The sequence below is a fragment of the Acomys minous genome, assembly GCF_964271855.1.
Source record: "Acomys minous genome assembly, chromosome: 1".
NCBI lineage: Eukaryota > Metazoa > Chordata > Mammalia > Rodentia > Muridae > Acomys > Acomys minous.
The window spans coordinates 17384031-17404879 of NC_140483.1; the positions used below are offsets into that span (position 1 = coordinate 17384031).

The window sequence follows — 20849 nt, forward strand, 5'->3', positions numbered from 1 at the left end:
CTGTGTAGCCTTGGCTGTCTTAGACTTGCTTTGTAGACTAGACTGGCCACAAACTCACAGAGATCCGCCTGCCTCTGCCTCTGGAGTGCTGGGATTAAATGTGTGTGCTACCACGCCCGGCCTGATAGGACTCTTAATGTAGTTTTCTGACCCATTTTTGATTGTACCTCCCTAGCTTGTTTTCTCATTTATTTTGGTAACTCTTTTATGTCTATAGGACTGTTTATAGATAAAGAACTTTCTTTTGGGTTGAGAAAGAGAATATTGGTTAAAAACAACCATACTATAAAATTCTCAAAAAAATTGAGGCTTATTATTTTGAGAAATGCTACTTATAAATTAAGAAATTGAACACAGAAGTAAGTGACCATGTAGATGAATATGTGTCATATTTTTAGGTTGTTATGTGCATTTGAGTTTATATTTATAAAACATTTTTAGATTCAGTGTGTGCATCAAATAATTTTAAATCATAGACAACCTTTAAAAATTATTATATAGGGCTGGAGAGATGGCTCAGAGGTTAGGAGCACTGACTGCTCTTCCAAAGGTCCTGAGTTCAATTCCCAGCGACCACATGATGGCTCACAACCATCTATAATGACTTTCTGGCATGCAGGTGTACATGCAGGCAGAAGACTGTATAAATAATAAATAAATCTCTTTAAAAAAATTATTATATATAACTTAAGCAAGTCTAATATGAATATAGTCAGTACCTGCCTGATAATGTTCTGTTTAATCACTAACCTTTTAAAACCGACAATAGATTTTCTGGTCTCCTAAGGTCTTGATAAATATACATGTTTCTTTGTGCACTGGTCCTATTACTTGGGAAATTTTAATGTGTGTAAGTACTTAGTATTTATGAAAGTATTTAAATAAGCCAAATGTTTGGGTAAAGCATTTACTTACAAGTATTTAGTATCTGTGAATGTATATAAATAAGACAAATCTTCCATAATAAATAATATTGTGTCTTCTCATTCTTTCAGTTGTAAAGATTTTTTTTTTTAGCTCTATTACATGTGGTAAATAGATCCTTTTTATCAATACTACTAAATCATGAGTCAGATGCTGACATACTATTCTTAGCAAGGGAGCTTTGGAATAATTAAATACATTTAAGTTACATATTCAGAAACTTACAGTGGTATTCATAAAAAAGACACAGGTATACATTTCTTCACTAAGTTGTCATGAAAGGCTCAGCTTCTTTGGTCAGGTCTCCAACCTTAACCCTTAGAAATTGCCATGTGCTGTGACTAAAGTTCCTGCTGAAGGGTGTGTTCTCTCTGAAGTAAAAAAACAAGTGAGATTTACTGAACTGTTAAGACAAGAGCTACATCACCTTTCCTGAAAGCATGGCATGACACTCGTTTCTCCTACCCCTTCAAAAGTAGCACGGTGCTTTGATGGAGTCAGCTGGTAAAGTATTCTTTCCCATCTTCAGATCGCAGTTCACTAGTCTTGATTTACTCCCTCAGGAAAATAAAAGCTCCCTTTGGAATATTGCCAACATTTTATCAGAACTTTCCTGACTCCTAGTTTTCCTATTCGTGCCCATGACTCCTTTTTTGTTGTAGAATATCTTAGAAGAGTAGTTGTTTTCATCCCTCTCTCGGCAGTGTAATTGACCAGAGCTTACTGAATGACCTTTATCTTGAAACTGCCTAGACTATGTGGCACACACCTGTAATCCCAGCTCTTGGGAGGCAGAGGCAGGTAGATCTCTGTGAGTTGAGGCCAGCCTGGTCTACAAAGCGAGTCTAGGACAACCAACAGCACACAGAAAAATCCTGTCCTGAAAAAATTATTTTTTCAATTTTCAGAATTAGAATTAGAATTTTTAGAATGGGATACCAGAAGGTGGGCATACTTGCCTTAAGTAACCTTAGTCAGTACACAAGTTTAAGAATCTAGAAAAGTATTCCTGTTATATCTGAAGACTGATATCTTTGAAAATTACCCTTTTGATTGTCCTTTTTTGCTTGATTATTGATTGGTTTACAAACTTTTTCTGTGCAGTAGGACTGCAAACCTAATAAATACAATCAACAGGACTTCTTAATTGGTAAAGTAGAAAGGAATAGCAATCCACATATTCAACAAAAGGATAGGTTTATTATTGTCTGAATTCCCACCCCCTCTGCGTTTTCCTTTGAGTTTGGTTGTCCTTTGTGTCGTATTGTTGCATGTTCTTGCTTTGCTCTTTTCCCCCAGTCCTACTAAGATGCTGGGTTCAAGCCCAGACCGTGGATATACTAGACAAATACTCTTCCAGTACCCGACTTCCTTACTTGTCTTATTTGATATGTGTAACTCTTAGATGGGCCTTGGGGCCCAAGTTCTCTCTTCTGTCTGAGCAATGTCATAATGGTGCAGAAAAATGTGTCTACGTACAGTACTTTGAATATTATTTATGTATCTTAAGACTTCTAGGTTTTTAAATTTGATTTGGAAATTAAGGGATTATTGTACTGTTTCTCTAACTGTTGATGGCTAGTCTGTACTTTTAAGTATAGGGATCAAATCCTTGAGTTAGTAGCAGCACAAAGTGAGAACACTTAATGCAGTGTAGTGAGTGAGAATTTCAATAGAAAACTTAACTTGGAATCCTGATCTGGAGATGGAGGGGCACTTCACAACAGACAGCTTTCAAAGTGATGAATTTTCTATTCATATTTATTAAAACATTGAAAAATAAAACAGGTTTAAATCTACCTACACCCCCCTCCATTTCTTCTTTCCTTTCTTTGTCAAAAAGATGTGACAGGCATCTATGAATACTGATGAATTCAGGAAAACTCCTAAGCAGATATTATCCTGACAGTTGGTGGACAGATGCTCCAAATTTGAGTGTGAGACTGAGGTATTCACAAAGCACTTCAAAACAATCTCCTATGCCAGCCAACGTTATTTTTCTCATATTAGGATAATAGGTGTTTTTAAAAGCTACTTTGTAATAATGCTTATTGATAACCTGGTAATAGCTAGATAAATTATTTATGGTTTATTTTGAATATAGCAATATGTAGTTACCTTTATAAAGTCTCTTTTAGATCTTAATACCTAGAAACTGATGCTTTTTTAAAGAAAAGAGTGGGAACATGTATCTTTCGCCTTGTCCCATGCATACTTTAAATGAAAAGAGCAAGTGTTGAGTGAAAAGTAGTTTTGATAGTTTTGAAAATAGTTACTCAAGGCTGGGGATGTAGGCCACTTGCCTAGCACGTGTGAGGGCCTGGGTTCAATTCCCTGTGCCACATAAAAACAACAGTGATGGGATACATCTGTGAACACTGTACTTGGGAGGGAGAAGAGCAAAAGGACCCCGAGTTCAAGGTCATCTTCAGCTATCTAGCACATTCCAGGCTAGGCTGTGCTATATGAGACCATCTCTCAAAGATGAAAACAATTGTTCAAATGTATTTATTCTGTTATTTGAAATATTACCTCTTTAAAGAATTGCTTTAATATTGCTCACATATAATATAATTCATTATTTGAGACGTGGCTTGTCATATTCTTCTTTCTTAGTCAAAGGTTTATTAAAGAAACAAATCTTTACATAATATTTCTACATTTAGGAAGATACTTTCCTTGTAGGATTGGGAAGGTCTTCTAGAGTTCTACAGTTTGAATTGATTTTGTGTGTGTGTGTGTGTGTGTGTGTGTGTGTGTGTGTGTGTGACTGAAATGATTTGTTATTTCTGTTTTTAGTACGTAGGCCTTCTTTGACATTATTACATGTATTTACTTATATGCATGTATTTGGGGCACATAGATGCTAGGAACATGCGTGCTACAGTGCATGTGTAGAGGTCAGATGACAGCTCGTGGCGTTTCATTTTCTCCTTCTACCATGTAGTTTCAGAAGATCAGACTTTTGTTGCTAGGCCTGGTGACAAGTGCTCTTACCTTCTGAGCCATTACTGCCCCTTCTATAGGTTTTGGTCTGGAAACATGATAGCACTTGAAACTGTTAAACAATACTAGTTTTGAGAGGATAACTTTTATAAAACAAATTTTGGTAATTATGCTGTAACATGAATTTAGACAGAAGATATGCCAAAATATAATAAATGTTCTTAATGTTAAACATTTGGCTCATGCGAGTTGCATAACACCTGATCTTTTAAACTATGTAAATTTTAGCGACTAGAAAGTTAAAATATATTCATCTTCAAAATGTATTTTGAAATTACTTAGAATATTTTATGTTTGCCATCTTAGAGATTTTGTTATGTAGTATTTGATTTGAAAACGGAAATTCATAAAATGTTTCGGATACCTTTGTCTGTAATTTTACTTTTGATCTACTTTGTCTAACAGCAGCAGAAAGTATGTAATGTTGAACTAGTATCTATGACTATATCATGTAGCTCTGATTCTTTGTGATTTTATGAATATAGAAGTAGTTACAGAAGGTTATCAAATGGATAGAATAATACTAGAATAATACATTTTACAGGGCTGTTCTTTTTCTATGATGTAAGGAATAGTGAAAAGTTAAAACTATAAGTTTGCTTATGAGAGTATTTTGGTACTCTTATATTTCATTTTAGTCTTTTGTAGAAAATACTTTATGATTTTATATACTCATTTTTCTGAAATATATACTCTGAGGTTTTAGAAATGGTTGAAACAACAGGGAAGACATAAAAAGTAAAAGGGCTGGGCTGTTAGTAGTTTAACTGGTCCCAAATTATCTTACCTCTAAATGTTCATCTGTGCTGTAACTTTCAAAAATACTCATATTTGAAAATAATGCCTCTTTAGTTGGTTTCATTCTTCATTTAGCACAATATTGTAATTATTACCAATTCTGTAGTTCTCTTAATGTATCTCTAGATACAAACAAAAGGGTCAAGTCAAATTAAGACTCTATTTAAGATAAAAATATTGTAAAATTTTATTTAATGTGGTAAAACATGGTTATGCTTAATTTTATGTATTTTGACATGCATGATTTAATACATTGAAATATCTTTTAATAATTTATGCATAAATTTTTATTAGTAGAAAAACTCAGACTGAACTCTATATATATCCCTTCCTTTCTTGTAAATAATACAAATTTATCATTAATACTTTTTATACATACAGATGCTTTCATTTGTTTTCTGTCTATCATAAGGTCAAGGAAATTAAGGGTGAATCTAGAGACTTACAGTTGGTAGTAGTATGGCTAGGGTTGGCTAGCCGTTCAGTAATTTTATTTGTATCTACCACTTTTCCTTCTAAACCATGTCATTTTGTAGTCTGTACTCTTACAGTTACTTGGAAGTTGTAGTTGTTACTCTGGTAGCTATTGAAATTTGAGCAGAGATAATGGATATTACCTATAATGTTGGCTCATAGGCCACTCCTGTGTTTAATCCTCTTTGTATTTCCCTTCTGAGTGCAACCAGGAAATCAAGGAGATGGCAGAACCTCCAGGAAGGCCATGTCTATGAACCCAGAGTCATTATGTATGAGTGCATAGTGTGGCTCACTGAACAGGGTGATGTATTTTGACCTCACCTGAGCCGAAAACTTGTGCTTACCCCACTGATATCTTTTTTAGTCATACTTTGTCACTGTGACAAGTACATGAAAGAACAACTTTAAAAGGGTAGAACGTTTAATTTGTCTTACTTTTTCAGAGGCTTCATTAGTTGATGGCTAAAAGAATCTGATGCTCTGGGCCTCAAGTGAGGCAGAATATTATGGCAGGATCATGAAGTAGAGGCTGCTACCTCATGTCACATAGCCAGGAAGCAGAGAGAAGAGAAGACAGTTACAAGGTAGACCTTGAAAGGCTGTATCCCAAGACATACTCTCTTTAGGTAGCCTCCATCTCTTTTGGTTCACCATCTCTCAGTAATGCCATCGTAATGTGAATTCTTCAAAGAGTCAAACCATTGGCTAGGTCTGAGCCCTCACTTTCTAAAACCTGTCACCTAGCAGCCAAGTCCACTGTACATGAGCTCATTGAAACACATTTAATATTCAAATTATAACACTCTTGACTTTTCTCCAGCAGCTATTGTTACCTTCACTAGTTCATTCAACAGTACTTAGAATGAATATATTACTCAAAAGTTATTGTTTAGCATGGAGTTAAGAGTCAGGAAAACAAATTTGAATTGGGCAGTAAGAAATTGGGTGTGGCTCCATTTTTAGGAGTCTATGGAATTCAGTATCAGGAAATGAATAGTGAGAAAAAAAGCCATCTGTTGTGTTGTCGAATTGATAATAAAATCAATTTGTACTGTACATTTGTACAGGGAATTGGAAAAATGAGATGAATAGAAAAAATATAGTCTCTAAAAATTATATAGATTTTACTTATATTAGCTTGTTAAAATGGAAATTTGTCCTTCTACGTAAAGTTTGCAAGTATATATTTTGTTTATTGTGGTGATTATCAAAGTACTTGTGATATTCACAAAACACGGAATGGCTGATGGCTAAAGAAACAGAGTTGGTGGCACTCAGAGGAAGGATAGCAGGCTACCAAGAAGAGACTTGATACCCTATGAGCATATACATGGGGAGGAGGTCCCCCTCAGTCACAGTCATAGGGGAGGGGAGTAAGGGGAAAGTGGAAGGGAGGGAGGGAGGAATGGAAGGATACAAGGGATGGGATAACAATTGAGATGTAATATGAATAAATTAATAAAATATATTAAAAAAGAAACAGTTGTGATCCTATAGTGTAGGCTGAAATTTGTACCCATTACTTGGATTATTTCTCTATTGAGCCATTCTGTAAGGTACATGAATGAATTCTAATATCCCTGCTTTATGTGTATGTGAAGTTCAGTGGCTTGCATTTCTGTAATGCCTAAACATAGGTAATATTTACCTTGTATTTTAAATATGTGAAATATTGGATAGAATATCTAAAAATTAATCAGCTAATTTTACTAATATTTACTCTTCATATTAAAGCTTTTAGAATTTGACCTTTTGGGCTTCAAAATTGGATTTTATAGACATTAAAAGCAAAAAAGTAAAATGTCTCCTAGGTTGCTTTTAAGATAGATAATAGCTATAAATTTTGGATTGGATGTAAGCTCTGTGGTTTTAATGCAACAATGATGGGCTTGTAGGAATAAATTCTGTGAATCAAAATTTAAGTCTTTGGCAAATATATGGTAAATCAAGTACACATGAACATTTGGAATTGCTGCTTTTTGTGAGGTAGAATTGCTCCTCCTGCTTCCAGTATTCTCATAAGCTCCATTCTTTGAAAATTCAAAGTCATACATACTTTTGAGCACCCAGGAGAGTGGGCCCTAAGCCTTGCCTGGCTAGCACAGTAGAGTGGGCCCTGTTGGCGGGGCTTGGTCGGGTGGTGGTGTAGATGGATGAGGATGGCCCCAAGTGTATGAACACAGGAGAGCTGGCCTACTGTGCAGTGCCATGGATGTGGGAGAGATGTTCCACCTGTGGCAAGCCAGTGACCTGGCCTTGAGGTCATGAAAAATGGGAGAGTGGGTCCTGCTTCTTGGGAGAGTAGGCCCTCACCTTGTCTGGGCTGCACTGTGTGTGTGTGTGTGTGTGTGTGTGTGTGTGTGTGTGTGTGTGTGTGTGTGTGAGAGAGAGAGAGAGAGAGAGAGAGAGAGAGAGAGAGAGAGAGAGAGAGAGAGACAGACATGATGAGTCACTCTTGAGGGCTTAAACGCTGGAAAATTGGTCCTGTCTCTTGCTGGCAACAGCACAGTGGAGAGCACTGGCCCTATCCATCACCTGAGCTAGTGGGAAAGCTGGCTCGTGTGGCACAGTTGTAAAAGAGCTAGTGGGCTGACCATCTCTGTTTCCACCCAGGCCTAGATCTAGGGTTCTGAGTGTGCCCACCCTAACATCCAACCCACTTATGAACTGCTAGAGTGGATGAAGAGGCCAGTCCTACAGGTGCAAAGCTGCAGGATCTTGACACTGGGCAACAACAGGGTGTCTTGAGAGGAGTCCTGGTGATAATCCAGTATTGAAAGTGTGGCAGAAGGCATAGGCCTAGAACCAGACCAGTAACTCATTGCAATGAAGCTATTTGGGGAAAGGGTAGTGCTCTGTGACATACCATGACACACTGCAACTTCCATGGTGAGAATTTATTTTTATTTTTAATTTTATTTTTTTGTGGGGCAGGTTGTAAGAGCAGAAAGTAGATATGAAGGGATGGGTAGATGAGTGAGATTGGGGTGAGTAATGCGAAATTCACAGTCAATAAAAAGTTTAAAAAAAAGATAAGACTCTTCTTACAAATGTACAGTAATGCTAACTAAAAGATTATAAAAATAAATTGTAAATATATGGAAATCTCTTGTATACTTCTATAATATTAATGTTTTTCCTGAACATTTTATTTGAAGAACTCACCAGTACAAAAACCATGTTATATTTTAGAATTGATAGTGAATGATATAGTCAGATTTGTTCTGCTTGAATGCTTTAATAGTTCTATGTAGTAGTCATATAAAAAACCTAAATGAATTGGGTTTTTGTTATTAATGATTATGCTATAAAGCCTTTAATTATCAGCTAATTTTCTCACTGCTAAGATGAACCCAATAAACTAGAAATCTGTTCATTCCTTGCCTTTCTCACTTGAACCCATTCTTTCTCCTTTTCTTCTTATTCCTACCATCCCACCCCTTTCTTACCTGTGTATATTTGAATTGCCAGTGATTATTGCTTCGTCCAAGCTTAGCCCTTCTAAGGGAAGTTGGACACCTACTCCTCCTATTGTTCAGGTAGATTTGACTATGCCTAGACAAGCTGATGGGTGAACATTTGACCTAAGACGACCTAGAAGGACTAGAGGATGGAGAAGACTGAAGCAGCTGTGAAATGAAGTAAAATGGTAACGTTTTAGATAGGATTTCCAGAAGGATTGGACAAGCACTTAATGGTGGAACAGAAACCTCCGAGCAGGCTAAGGTGTTGGCGGTAGAGAGCTTGTGACTACTCCAGACATGTACAGAGAGATGCAGCTGGACTGAGGGAGAAATAAAGGACACACAAGGGAAGTGATGGACAGCAGGCCTCATAGAGTGCCTAAACAAGACAATGGAACCTTTTCTATCACTTTCCAGATCTCACTTGCAGGAACTTGGGTCTGTACTGCCACATGGTGCAGCCCCTTCCTTGAGTAGTGTGTTTTCTTAAAATAAATATCATTGACATGGTCATCATCATTATCCATTATTGTTATTCAACATCATCATCTTCATGTAGTAATCAAGAGTGCTAATAGAACACTAAGGTTATAAAGACAGATGTCAGGGAACATCTGTGATAAGAGGCCTGCTTTGGACACTTGTCAGATTTTCCCTCTTACTATGTTTATGTCATCCTTATAATAAGCTCCATTTTGACTTCTGGGGATTTCACTTTGAGATCTTGTGATAGATACGCTTACCGTTAATTGGCATCTTTTAAAACTAGAAGTCACACATAGTAAGCTGGCACAGTGCTCTAAATTCTACACTGAAAGTCTATGGGAATGTTAGCTTTCTTGTGTTACAAAGCCTAACATAGGCATGTATTAATATTGTTAACAAACCAGTACCACTGCGTTCTTAAATCTAAGTACTTTGTCACAATGCTCACCAAATATTAAGAACACTCTACATACTATAAATTGTGTTTAGACTTGCACACCACTTGAGCCCTTCAGTGACTCACATTTAATAAACTCACTCTGGTCTTTAGTGACATATGAGCTCTTAAGTACATATTTAGGTAAATCAAAATTAAGATGCTCATCTAGCCTAATATTGGTTCTAAAGTTGTGTATTATGGAAGTTTCTTGCAACTTTGTCCTGTATAACATTCATTCTCCTTCCTCCCTTAGGTAAACAATGTCAGAAATTCTTTACAAATGCACACTCTCCTTAAACTGTTATCTGGTCTCTTGACACATACTTAGAAAAAGCTTTTAAAATGGACAGTGAAATTCAAGATGTTTGTCATTGTCAAAATGCAAAACAGTTTTATGTAGTTTAGAAATGAATAAATTAATAAATTTGTCTAAAAACTGATCACATGCTGGGAAAACAGTGTTTAGAAGCCATACCTATCATTATTCCATTAAAATTTCAGAGATTGCTTTTATTTTAGGTTTTCTAAGTGGAGCTTTAAGCCTTTAAACATATCCCTAACTTGAGTTTTCTAAATTAAACCAAATTCTTGTTTCTCTAATTGAAATAATTTTTTATCATTATGTATGTGAAGAGATCAATCATATTTTTGAATGTATTTTCTAAAACATGGTTATTCATCAGTTATGCTACGATAGTTATTATATAATTTATTTCTGCATATTTTTAGAAAGGAAGTGATTTTATCCCCCTTTGCATATTTATATCTTTTTTTGTTAAGATAGTGTCTTGATTTTGCTAATATAATTGTATTTACAAATCCCGAAAGTTTACAGGATCACAAATGCGGCTGGTCAGGCATTTCCCAGACTAACAACAAGCCAGTGCTAATCCAGCATAATGAGCTTCTAAGACTTAGTCATATTTGACAATGTTTGGTAAACTGTAAAGCAGTATACAGAGGTGAAACACTTTCAGTCAAAGTCAATCGGTTGTATCGCTAGTAGTGTCATTAAGGGAAGCTAACATACCATAGTGGGGGACAGAGTTTATTTCTTTTAAGCCGAGGTGGAGATGCATTATAGATATTGGTGGTTGGTATTTGTTGGATGGAGTTCTTGTTTCTTCTCACTGTAATTATGTCTAATTTCTAGAGTGGGCTAAATCTTCTAGAATACTGGGGTAGTGTTATCATTAAATATATTTCAAAGTCAAGCCAAAGTAGAGCTTTTTGAGTTTGGGTTGGAATAAAATTTTACTTTAAATGCCCCCATACTGATCAGAAGGATACTTGTGGCAAATTGTATTAGTTCAGGCTGATGCTTTTACTCCACTAGAAACTTTGAGGATTCCGTTGAGTTATAGTTGAATGGTATGTGTTTAGAACATAGTTGATAGTAGTTTTAAATAAACACATGGCACTTTTATCTGAAGAAGACCATTGGTTACAACAATGGGCATATTAGTTTGCATGTGTTTAAACCAGTAAACTAATGGAACATAAATTTCTAGTAATTTTTTTTTTTTGTCAGAAGAAAAGTTGATAGATGTTGGACCTTGACTGTGCATTACTGCTGTTAAGTTTTTAAGTAGTAAGATTTTATTAAATTTTAAAGTAGGTATCATTGATTCATGCTCAAATGTATATACATATACATATATTTAAACATAAATCTTGCATAAATAAGCTTATTTATATTATTACTTAATTTATGCATATAAAAGTATAAATTATATGTATTATGTGAAAACTATTTTATATTATATCCCCCTCTTAGTCTACAACAGTGCTTGGCACATAGTATGGAATAAACAGAACTTATAATAAAACAAAACAACTCTAGGGCATGTACAAGGAAGTGTGTCTTCTAGGTTTGCTATGTATATGAGTGAGAGCTCTATGTGCACAGTGATACTGAACAGATGAATTTAGTGAAAGGTCATTCTCAGGGAGGCCTTATCTTTGAGGTTGCCTGTAGAAACCTTACCCGATACAATGCTTTATTCTTTTGGAATTTTCAGAAGTACTAACAACTTAAAAACCTTTCAATGAACCTGTATTCACTAGCTTTTTTTTTTTTTTGAGTTAAGAAAGACATTTCTCAAAGTGGACACAGTGTTTAGTTTTGTTTTGCATTTTACTAGATTGCAGTGCTAGGCCAATAAATTAAACCTAGGCAGTTCTGCTGCTAATTACACACAACTTCTCTTAGTATCAGATATTCAAATCCACTTTATGAATATGGTAGAGAGAATAACAACTGTAAAACAAAGCAGTGTGCATGTAAGTGACTGTTAGCATGCATTTCAGAAAGGATAAATGCTCACCATATGGTACAATTACTGTGTCCAAGTTTTCAAATTAGCTTCTCTCATCCTCCTTATTACTGTCTTTAAAAAGAGAGGAAAAAACCCAACATGATTTATCTACTCTGCAGCAGAACTCTTGACGCAAAACAGCAGCCCAGTTCTGTCCAGTTTTTTTTCCTTAGCATAATAGAGGCTGTCGGACTTTTTTATACTAATTACTGTGTGAGCCTCAGATGAACCCCTTCAATTCACAGGGCTTTGTTAAGGGAGGAGCTGTCAATGTGTCTGCCCGTTTGCAGCTGTGCTGTGGCTTTAGCTTGCTTAACATTATGCTGCTTTTTAGACTTGACAGAAGGGATTTTTTTTTTATTAAGGCAAAGCAGCCTTGTAGCGAAATGGTTTAAGCAGCTGCATTGTAGGGAAGCACAAAGAAGTTATTATTGTGTCTGTTTGGAGGGGGGGAGGATAAAGGGGGAGATATTCGGCTGCTGTTGATGCCGATTGTTGACTTGCCATCTGCCAGATAGGGAGAAGAAAAAAATGACAGCTCCAGCAGGGTGTTCAAGAGGTTGTTTGGAGAGACGCATAAACATGTGCAGATGTCGAGCTGAATAATGGCTAGAACTGGAGACGGTTTATGATGCTGCTGATGTTTGTGCATATACAGAATGAATGTATGTGTGGATTTGGTTAACCAAGGGTACATACTAATTATCATTGTTTTCCTGTATGCCCCCCTCTTCTGATTGTGTTAATTAGTTTAGGGGTGTAATACTTCCTCTTCCCTCTCTTATTCATGTCTAAGTTTAGAAAACATCTTTCTTAAATGGCAATATAAAATCTCTTACTTCTCTATAAAGAAGGTAGGTAACCCATTTGGATAATGTCAGGTGTGAATTTCTAGCTAGTAACAGGAACTTTTGATTAATCTTTTAGTTCAGTTATCATCTTGATTCCACTAACAGTTGAACTAGTCAGTACTTAAAACTATCATTTGAAACTGGCTTGATTTATTCTATAGTTTACCACTAGGGGTAACTTAATACCATGTTTATTTTCTTGAATAATTTATAAAACTTTGAACCTAGATGTTCCCAATTTGAAAGAAAGGTGTGTGTGTGTGTGTTACATATTAACCTGGCCTTTTATATAATATCCTTTCTCTTGTTTTTGTTTCTATTAATGACTGGAATTTTCATCAAGCATTGATGTTGATTATTTTTGTTTCTTGGCCTTTTGTGTCATTAGTTCTTAAGAGTTTTGAATATCTAGAATCCTGTTAGGTACATAGGTAGAAGTAGAGTATTCATCCAAATGTTTTACTTTGATCTAAAATAATTGAAATGATACAGTGATGTTATATAGAGGTTTTCAAGGTTTTTGCTTGTTTTTATAGAATACTTCAGTTTTTGGTAAAAGTTCAATCACAGTGTGAATGAAACGACTAGAAAATAATCGGTTTTTTTTCTTTTTCTTTTTAAATTTTCTTTTTAAAATGTTTGAATTTTTAATTAAAAACAGGAATGTTAGGAGACTTGCTAAGAATGACTGCTTACTTTACGTTTTGGTGCATTCATGCTTTTCTAAGCATGCTTTTCTTGTTGCATATTTGTAAAGTAAAAATGTCTGAAATGTGATTGAAAGGCCAGGATCCTGACTGCTTTGGGTCCAGGATAATGTCTTTTTGAAAGGGTTATTTTCTACTCCTCATAAAGAAGTTGAGTCCTGTTTTATTGTCAATTTCTTCTCCAGCAACTCTAATGTGTACTTGCTGAGAAAACATAGATAACCATCAGTTTCATTGTTCCTCTACTTTGTCTTCTATATTACTTTCATTAGGAAAATGTAAAATTACGCCCATATTATTTGTAGTTTCACAGCAGTCCTGATATCCCTGAGTTTGGGACAAGCAACCTACATTCTCTACATAGAGGTTTTGTTAAATTGAGAGTGTGATTTGCCAGAGGTCAGTATGTTAATGAGCAGCTGAATGAGTAAAGCTTGAAGAAAGAAAACTTCCTGTTCATGCTGTATTAGTCATTTATTTTCTCATTTCTTCAGAACCATTTAACAAACCTCAGGACAAGCAACTACACATAGAGAAGTGATTGAAATATTAAATGCAGATTATTTTTGAAGTTAAAGGGACTAGGATTTAAATATCACTTATCTTAGATCAGTGAGCTTATAAAAGTCACTTAAACTGTTTAAGGCCTGAAGGAACTTGAAAAGACTAAGTGAGATAGTACACTTAGCTTGTCAGGAACAAACTCGGGACTAGCTGTTATTAGTCCTTCATTTTCATTAGGTGTTAGTAAAAGTGTAGAGATCTGTAGATACTGCAGTTAGAGTATTTCTAAAGTGTTCTGTTGGGAAATGAGCACACCAAATTCTAGAGGCTGTGTTTAGGGACTGGTCACAGAAAGAAGATTTTTTTTTTTTAATCTTGGAACCCGGTGTTTAGTGACTTACTGTTGTCCCATAAATCTGAAGGGAAATAATTTGTTTAAAGAGAATATGGAGAAAACTGTTGAATGTAAATATTTTGGAGATGTGTAAGTGCCTGTTTACTGATGGTTTCATAGTTTATGCCATAAAGTCATTTTCCTATTAAAAAAAACAAGTATGCATTTGTTAAAGAATGCATCCTCTTTAGTGGTAATCTCAAATTATTTTTGGAGGTATGTTTTTCTTTGATACGCAATACTAATAGTGAACAAATAGCACTAAAACTACTGCTTCATCTCCTGAGGAAGTATGAAACATCATTTGATTGTCAGAACTCTTTACTTTGCAGATAGAGGAACTGTCAGTCTCCACTTGGGATAAAGTATCAGGCTGAGCAGAAATGTTTCCTTGAAGGAATTAAGAGCCAATGCCTTTACAGAGCTAATGCAGCCAATCAGATCCCTAGAGTATGAGTAATTCCCATACAGATATGGCTGGTGGTTTTTTAAGATTTTTTTTTCAAAGTGTTGTTTCTGTTAAGCGTCTACTCTATTAGTAAATAGGACTCAGTAATTTTGAATGATGTCTGAAGCAAGATGTGTTGTACCTTGTTGGGTGCCTTACTCAGCACTGAAGATTGCTTCATAGGATTAGGGAAAATGACAATGGAGAATTTCAAACGGAAATTGGCTGTACTAGGAAAAGTGCTGTGTGCCTTCAGTTCTGATACTCAGGAGCGGGAGGCAGAGGCAGGTTGATCCTGTGAGTTTGAGGCCAGCCTGGTCTACACAGCAAGTTCCAGGACAGCCAGGGCTACACAGAGAGACCTTGTCTCCAAAACCCAAGAACAGTAATAGTAGTAATAACAATGAATGTGACAATGCTTTACTGACATGATACTTTATAAAAGTGCTGTTTACCAGAAGCAATTTACATAAAAAGAAATGGGCTAGTCCACATCTATGAACTGTTGCATAACAGATGAAAAAGAAGCCATTTAAAAATAAGTATAAAGGCATCTTTATAAATGAGAAAAAAACTGTATTTTATGTATTTTCAGGATAATTGAAAAAAAGATTTAGGATCTTCTAGCTTTCACAGTATATGGATATATTTGAATTATGCCTCAAGAAAATACTACATGAATAGTAATTTTTAAAAATATTGGCCAGTATTTTGAAAACAGAAGAATATTTAACTGCCTGACATACTTTTAAAAGCATTTTGCAAATATTTTGGCTTAAAATTTTAATGTGTTTTTAGTTGCAAGAAAATCTGATTTAAGATGTTGGTAAACTTGGTAGCATTTTTTAAGATAAGAATTAATTTTTTTTTTTTTTAAGTGGGAAAGGCATATACCTATGAGTAGCTTGTGGGCATTCCTCCCCTGTCTTTTTTTTTTTTTTTTTTTTTTTTTTTTGGCTAAGCAAGTCATTTACTTGTTTAAGACTGGAACATAGCATCAAAGTTAATAATTTTATACTTACAAGTGAAAACACATGGACTAGCAGCTGTTGCTTCCTGGCATCTTTCTGAAGAGATACTAGCGCACGTGTGTATGAGAGAGAATATTATAAAATGACCATTGTTTCCTTCTCTGTATTTGCAATGTGTTCAAGGCACAAGGTAGTTAGCTCACTCTACTTTTTGTTTTAGTTAAAAAGTATTCAGAATTTAATTAAAGTTTTTTCTTTTATCCCCAAATGTTCACGGAATTGTGTTGTTTCAAACGAATAGAATTGTTTAATTTTACTAATTCAAATGTTAAACTCCTAATTTATTCAAAGTTAGAAAATGACATAGTTCCCAAGTGGGATTCATACCTTAAGTTACAGGAATATAAAGACTTTTCTTACAAGTATATGTAAAATCTACATAAAACTTCTTTTTCAATTCAAACATACAACAACTGATTGCTGCATAAAATTAAATTTTTTTGTCATCTGCTTGTAATAATTTTTATCTCCCTTTAGTATGTCACTTTTTAAAAGCTAGGATTTTTCCTTCCTTTTTATGGAGAGAGACTCTGCATGCGTGTGTGTGTGTGTGTGTGTGTGTGTGTGTGTGTGTGTTAGTGGTGTGAAGTTTAAGCATGGATAATCATCAATTAACTTATACAAAACTGTGACGGGAAGATTAGCATTTTTATTGTGCTAAAAGATCTATCACGTCACTAGGTTTTACAGGGTTATTTATTCTGTTTTATGAAAGTGGTCAGTATATTCATTGTAGAAACATACACTACATAGTGTACTTTTTGAGGAAAAGAAATAAAACTTCCAAAGTGCATTGAGGTAGTGTAGAGAGTAAAGGTATTTTACACTTTAGAATTAGTTATGAAAAATCTGTGCTTTGATGCTACACTCTTAACTTGCCTTTGCATTATCTTTATTCATTAGTGAGTGATTTGTAGCAAGTAAGCTATTGGCTGTTTGTTATTTTTAAGAAGAAATTTTGAGATTAATTTTAGTTATTAATCTGTGAATTACTTTATCCCTATGAATGTATGTTGTGTCTTAATTTAAAAAGACTGTTCTCTCTGCAGAGAACAACATGATAGGACAGACAGATTTATAGAATATAGAATCACTATATTTAAAAAAAAATTTTGGTAACTTTCATATGAGACTTCCAGATATCTTACTGGTATTTTGACTTTAAAAAGTTAGTACAAGCATTTTAAAACAACTATTTTGATGTCCAAGTACAAATGATGATTAATATAGAAATATTAATGTAAAGTTAGCAAAATTATGCACATTTCCAGTTTTAAAATTTGATTTTTATTAAAATGGTATGTAATGGCTGTTTCCTGAAATTTCTGGTTATGTGTTAGGTAATACTGCCCTCAGAGGGCCAAGGTAAGTAAATTCATTGTTAACATTGAGAAGTGGCTTTCCTAGTATTTATTTGATGTGTAAACTTGATTTAGGCAGGAAGATGAGTTTATTAGAATAATTGAGTTGTGTTTGAATTCTCATTGCATTTCTTTTATTTTCTCTGCCTCTTCAAACATGCTAAATGTATCTGGGCACTTTAGTTTGATGACAACATTTAAGCACAGTTATTTCTTGAAAAAAATGATTAACAGCTGACTAGCCACAAATTGCTACATTAGCTCCATATACAAAGAGGATAAGATAATCACCTGCTTGGGAAAGTCAAGGTAATTTCATTTGTGGATTACTTTTTTGTGCATTTAACTATAGATATTGAAGAATTTATGTTTAAAATAATTTTTATCCCTACATTTGACTCTGTATTTAACACCACTCATTGAAATGGAACCATATTTCCCATTCAGTTTAAAAAATATAAACATATTTAAATTTTTAGCCAAAAATTTAAATCAAGAATAATGTACTTTGCTTATATGTAATACTTATATATAAAACATCAGCAGTTAAAAATACATTTCTCCCTAAGTAATTTGTTGATGTTGTTGTTGTTTCTGTTTTCAAGACAGGATTTCTCTGTGTAGCAGCCCTGGTTGTCTTGGACTCACTTTGTAGACCAGGCTGGCCTCAAACTCAGAGATCCCCCTGCCTCTGCCTCCTGAGTGCTGGGATTAAAGGCATACACCACCATGCCGGCTTCCTAAGTAATTTTAAAAGCCAAGTATCACATATAGATTTTAATGTGTTTCAAAATTCAGAGTGAAATTAAATTGTACAATAAAAGATGAAGAGCAGGAAAGGAATAATGTCCAAAGAATATGGTATAGCTTTTGCTTTTCTTTCTTTTTGCATGTAGTACTTTTACTGAGATTAGAAAGAAATGAAAAGTTTGGTAGTATTTGTTGCCTTCCTGGGATTACTTGATACTGAATTAAGAAAGGATTTCTATGATAGTATTGGCAGGGTTTTTGTTTTGTTTTGTTTTGTTTTTTAAAAATCCGGATCATTGTTATTGAGAATGGTGGATAAAACAGGACCAAGTATAGTAAATAACGTAGTTAAGTTTTTTCACATATGGTTTTGCATGAGTGTGTGGTGGCCAGATGTCAGTGTGAGGTATCTTGCTGCATCACTCTGCCTCACCATAGTTTTTGAGGTACAAGTGACTCATTGGGGCTCATTTGATGAGCTGGACTGCCTGATCTGTGAGTCTGAGGGATCATTTGTCCTTCCGACGCACTGAGCCTATAAGCATGTGTATCATGCCTAGCGTTTTTAGGTAGGTTCTGGAGACTGAACCCAAGTCTTTTTTTTTTTTTCTTCTCATGGTAAAGACTGCTTTATTGGTGACAGTTAGTACACGTTAATAAGTATTGATCCTCAAAGAAGAGCTCAGTTACTCATTAGATGCCAGGTCCACTGTGCGCTGAATGGAACTGAACCGTGTGAAGGCTGGGATGATGACGTCAGTTCTGCTTCTTGGGAAATGCAGCCATAGCTAACTGATAGATGGCATAGACCGTTCCACCGACTGTCAGAGCCATTGTGAATCTGTAGAGGAGGGCATCAGATTCCCTGCCATTCAGATGTACTGGGATCCCATTATCCTCCTGAAACAACTTCTGTTTCTCCGGAACCTTGTTTTCAAAATGCCTTCATGAAGTGGGGCTGATGGTCCTCTGGGCAATCTGTCGAAGGGCAAGCAGATTCCGCAACATCTTGGCTCAGTTGTTGCCCACCAACTGCGACTAGGAAACACCAAAAAGCCAACACGCCAGGCCGGAAACGGAACTACCTCGAACCCAAGTCTTTATGCTTCTGTAGCAAACACTTAGCCCCAAAATTTCTTTCACCTGCCTTTAAAAAAGGATTTAATACATAACTCCTGTGCATCTTCCTATCCTTCCCTCCACCCTAAGTCATTGACACTGTTTTCTTTTTATACCATAAAATGTTTTAGTTTATTAGCAAATGATTATCTAATTATTACTGTGAGTAGATGTTTTGTGTACGTTATAAATGTCAATCTATTTTTCTATTACTGTTGTCCCCATTTTCCATGAGATGAAACTGAGGCATAAAGAGACTGAGATGCCCAGTGTGTCACTCACATACTTAGTGTAGTATGTGACAGAACTGTCATTTGAATCTGCACAGTTGGGTTCACAACCACTGTGAGCAGGATGATAAAAGGATGTTGTTTATGTAGCCGTCTGTTATATCGCCTCAGTCCTCTACTGGTTTTCCCCTCTGTCTCAGTTTCCTTGTGGCTGTCTCTACAGTGAGGATGTTGCAAATGCTTGCCTCTCATTTGTGTGAAGGAATCCCTTGGGGTGAAACGTGAACACAGGGTTTAGCTGAAGACTTGTATGTTTTCTGTGCCCTTGGCTTACCCCTTTTTCTTGTAACCTGATGGAGATGAACGTCTTAGATTTTTGTTTAAGGACAACAAGGAAGAGAGAATTTTGAAGGGCATGAATTTACTGTTAAAGTGATAGAGGGTATGGGCTTGATTATATGTAATTTTTAGGGTACCATACTGCTAGAAGTTGATCATTGGAGAGATTCATTGGTGATGGTGTAGAATCAAGTGGTATTCTTCCCACTAATTTTTATAAAGGAGTGAAATTGGCAGCGGGGTTGAACTACTCCCCAGTCCCCATAACTGATAAAGTAAGCTCTACAGTTGTATAGTACTTGCACAGTAGATACCAAAGGGGAAGTGGGGAATGATCACAGTTCTGTATTATACTGAGATGTCCTGAGTTGTAGTGTCATAATTGTTGCAGAATAGTGGTAACCTGTTTATTTATTCAATAAGTAGTTATTTCTTAGCCTATCCTAGATGTTGAACATCAAATGATGAGTCGTTTTGTGTTATGATTACATTGTTTCTGTATTTGAGTGTATTAAGGCTACTACTATAATTAAATTCTATGTAAGATATTACATTTAAATATGTAGCTAGGATGATGTGGTAAAAATAGAAAATGTTTACAGTATAGATATTAATATTTTCTGTTGAAATTATATGTTTGAATTAGTCTATTTCTTTGCAAGTTATTATTATTTTGGGGAGGGGGGGTCTGATGTCTGATTGTTTTATTTTGAGGCAAGATCTCTCTACGTTGTCCTGGCTGTTCTGGTACTCACTATGTAAACCAGGCAAGCCTTAAACCCACATAGATCTGCTTTCCACTGTCTTTGCAGTACTTTTTTTACATTTCCACATTATTAAAATAGCATAGAAATGACTTCATGTTCAAATGCTACATTATGGTGTAGAAATGGGGAGTTTTTGTAATAATGTAGAAAAAGAAAGCTCTGCTTTCACAATATACAAGGGCGTAAGTAAAAGGAAAATAATAATTTAGCTCACATTTAACCCAGCAGGAAGCTGAGTACAGATTGAGTAATTCTCCACAACATATCTCCTTCTATGTAAACTAATCTCATGGTTCATTCTTCATTAAATTGCCAGGATGCTATTTTCTGTTGGCGAGATTATGTGCAGCATTGTGTGTTCTCCACTCCCCCTTGATTTCCTCAGTAAAATGTGATACTATTAGACTGTTAGGATATTGTTTTGTTTAAAGGAATA

General features: G+C 35.3%; 1 protein-coding gene and 1 pseudogene across 2 annotated transcripts in view; one reads left to right on the forward strand and one right to left on the reverse strand.

Annotated features, from left to right (window-relative positions):
* Positions 1–20849, forward strand: part of AKT3 (AKT serine/threonine kinase 3) — a 212387-nt gene that overhangs the window by 71931 nt on the left and 119607 nt on the right. The gene's annotated exons all lie outside the window — the stretch shown is intronic.
* On the reverse strand, positions 18609–19251 carry LOC311605212 (cytochrome c oxidase subunit 7A2, mitochondrial-like; annotated as a pseudogene). The gene has a single exon. The product of its transcript is annotated as a cytochrome c oxidase subunit 7A2, mitochondrial-like (transcript).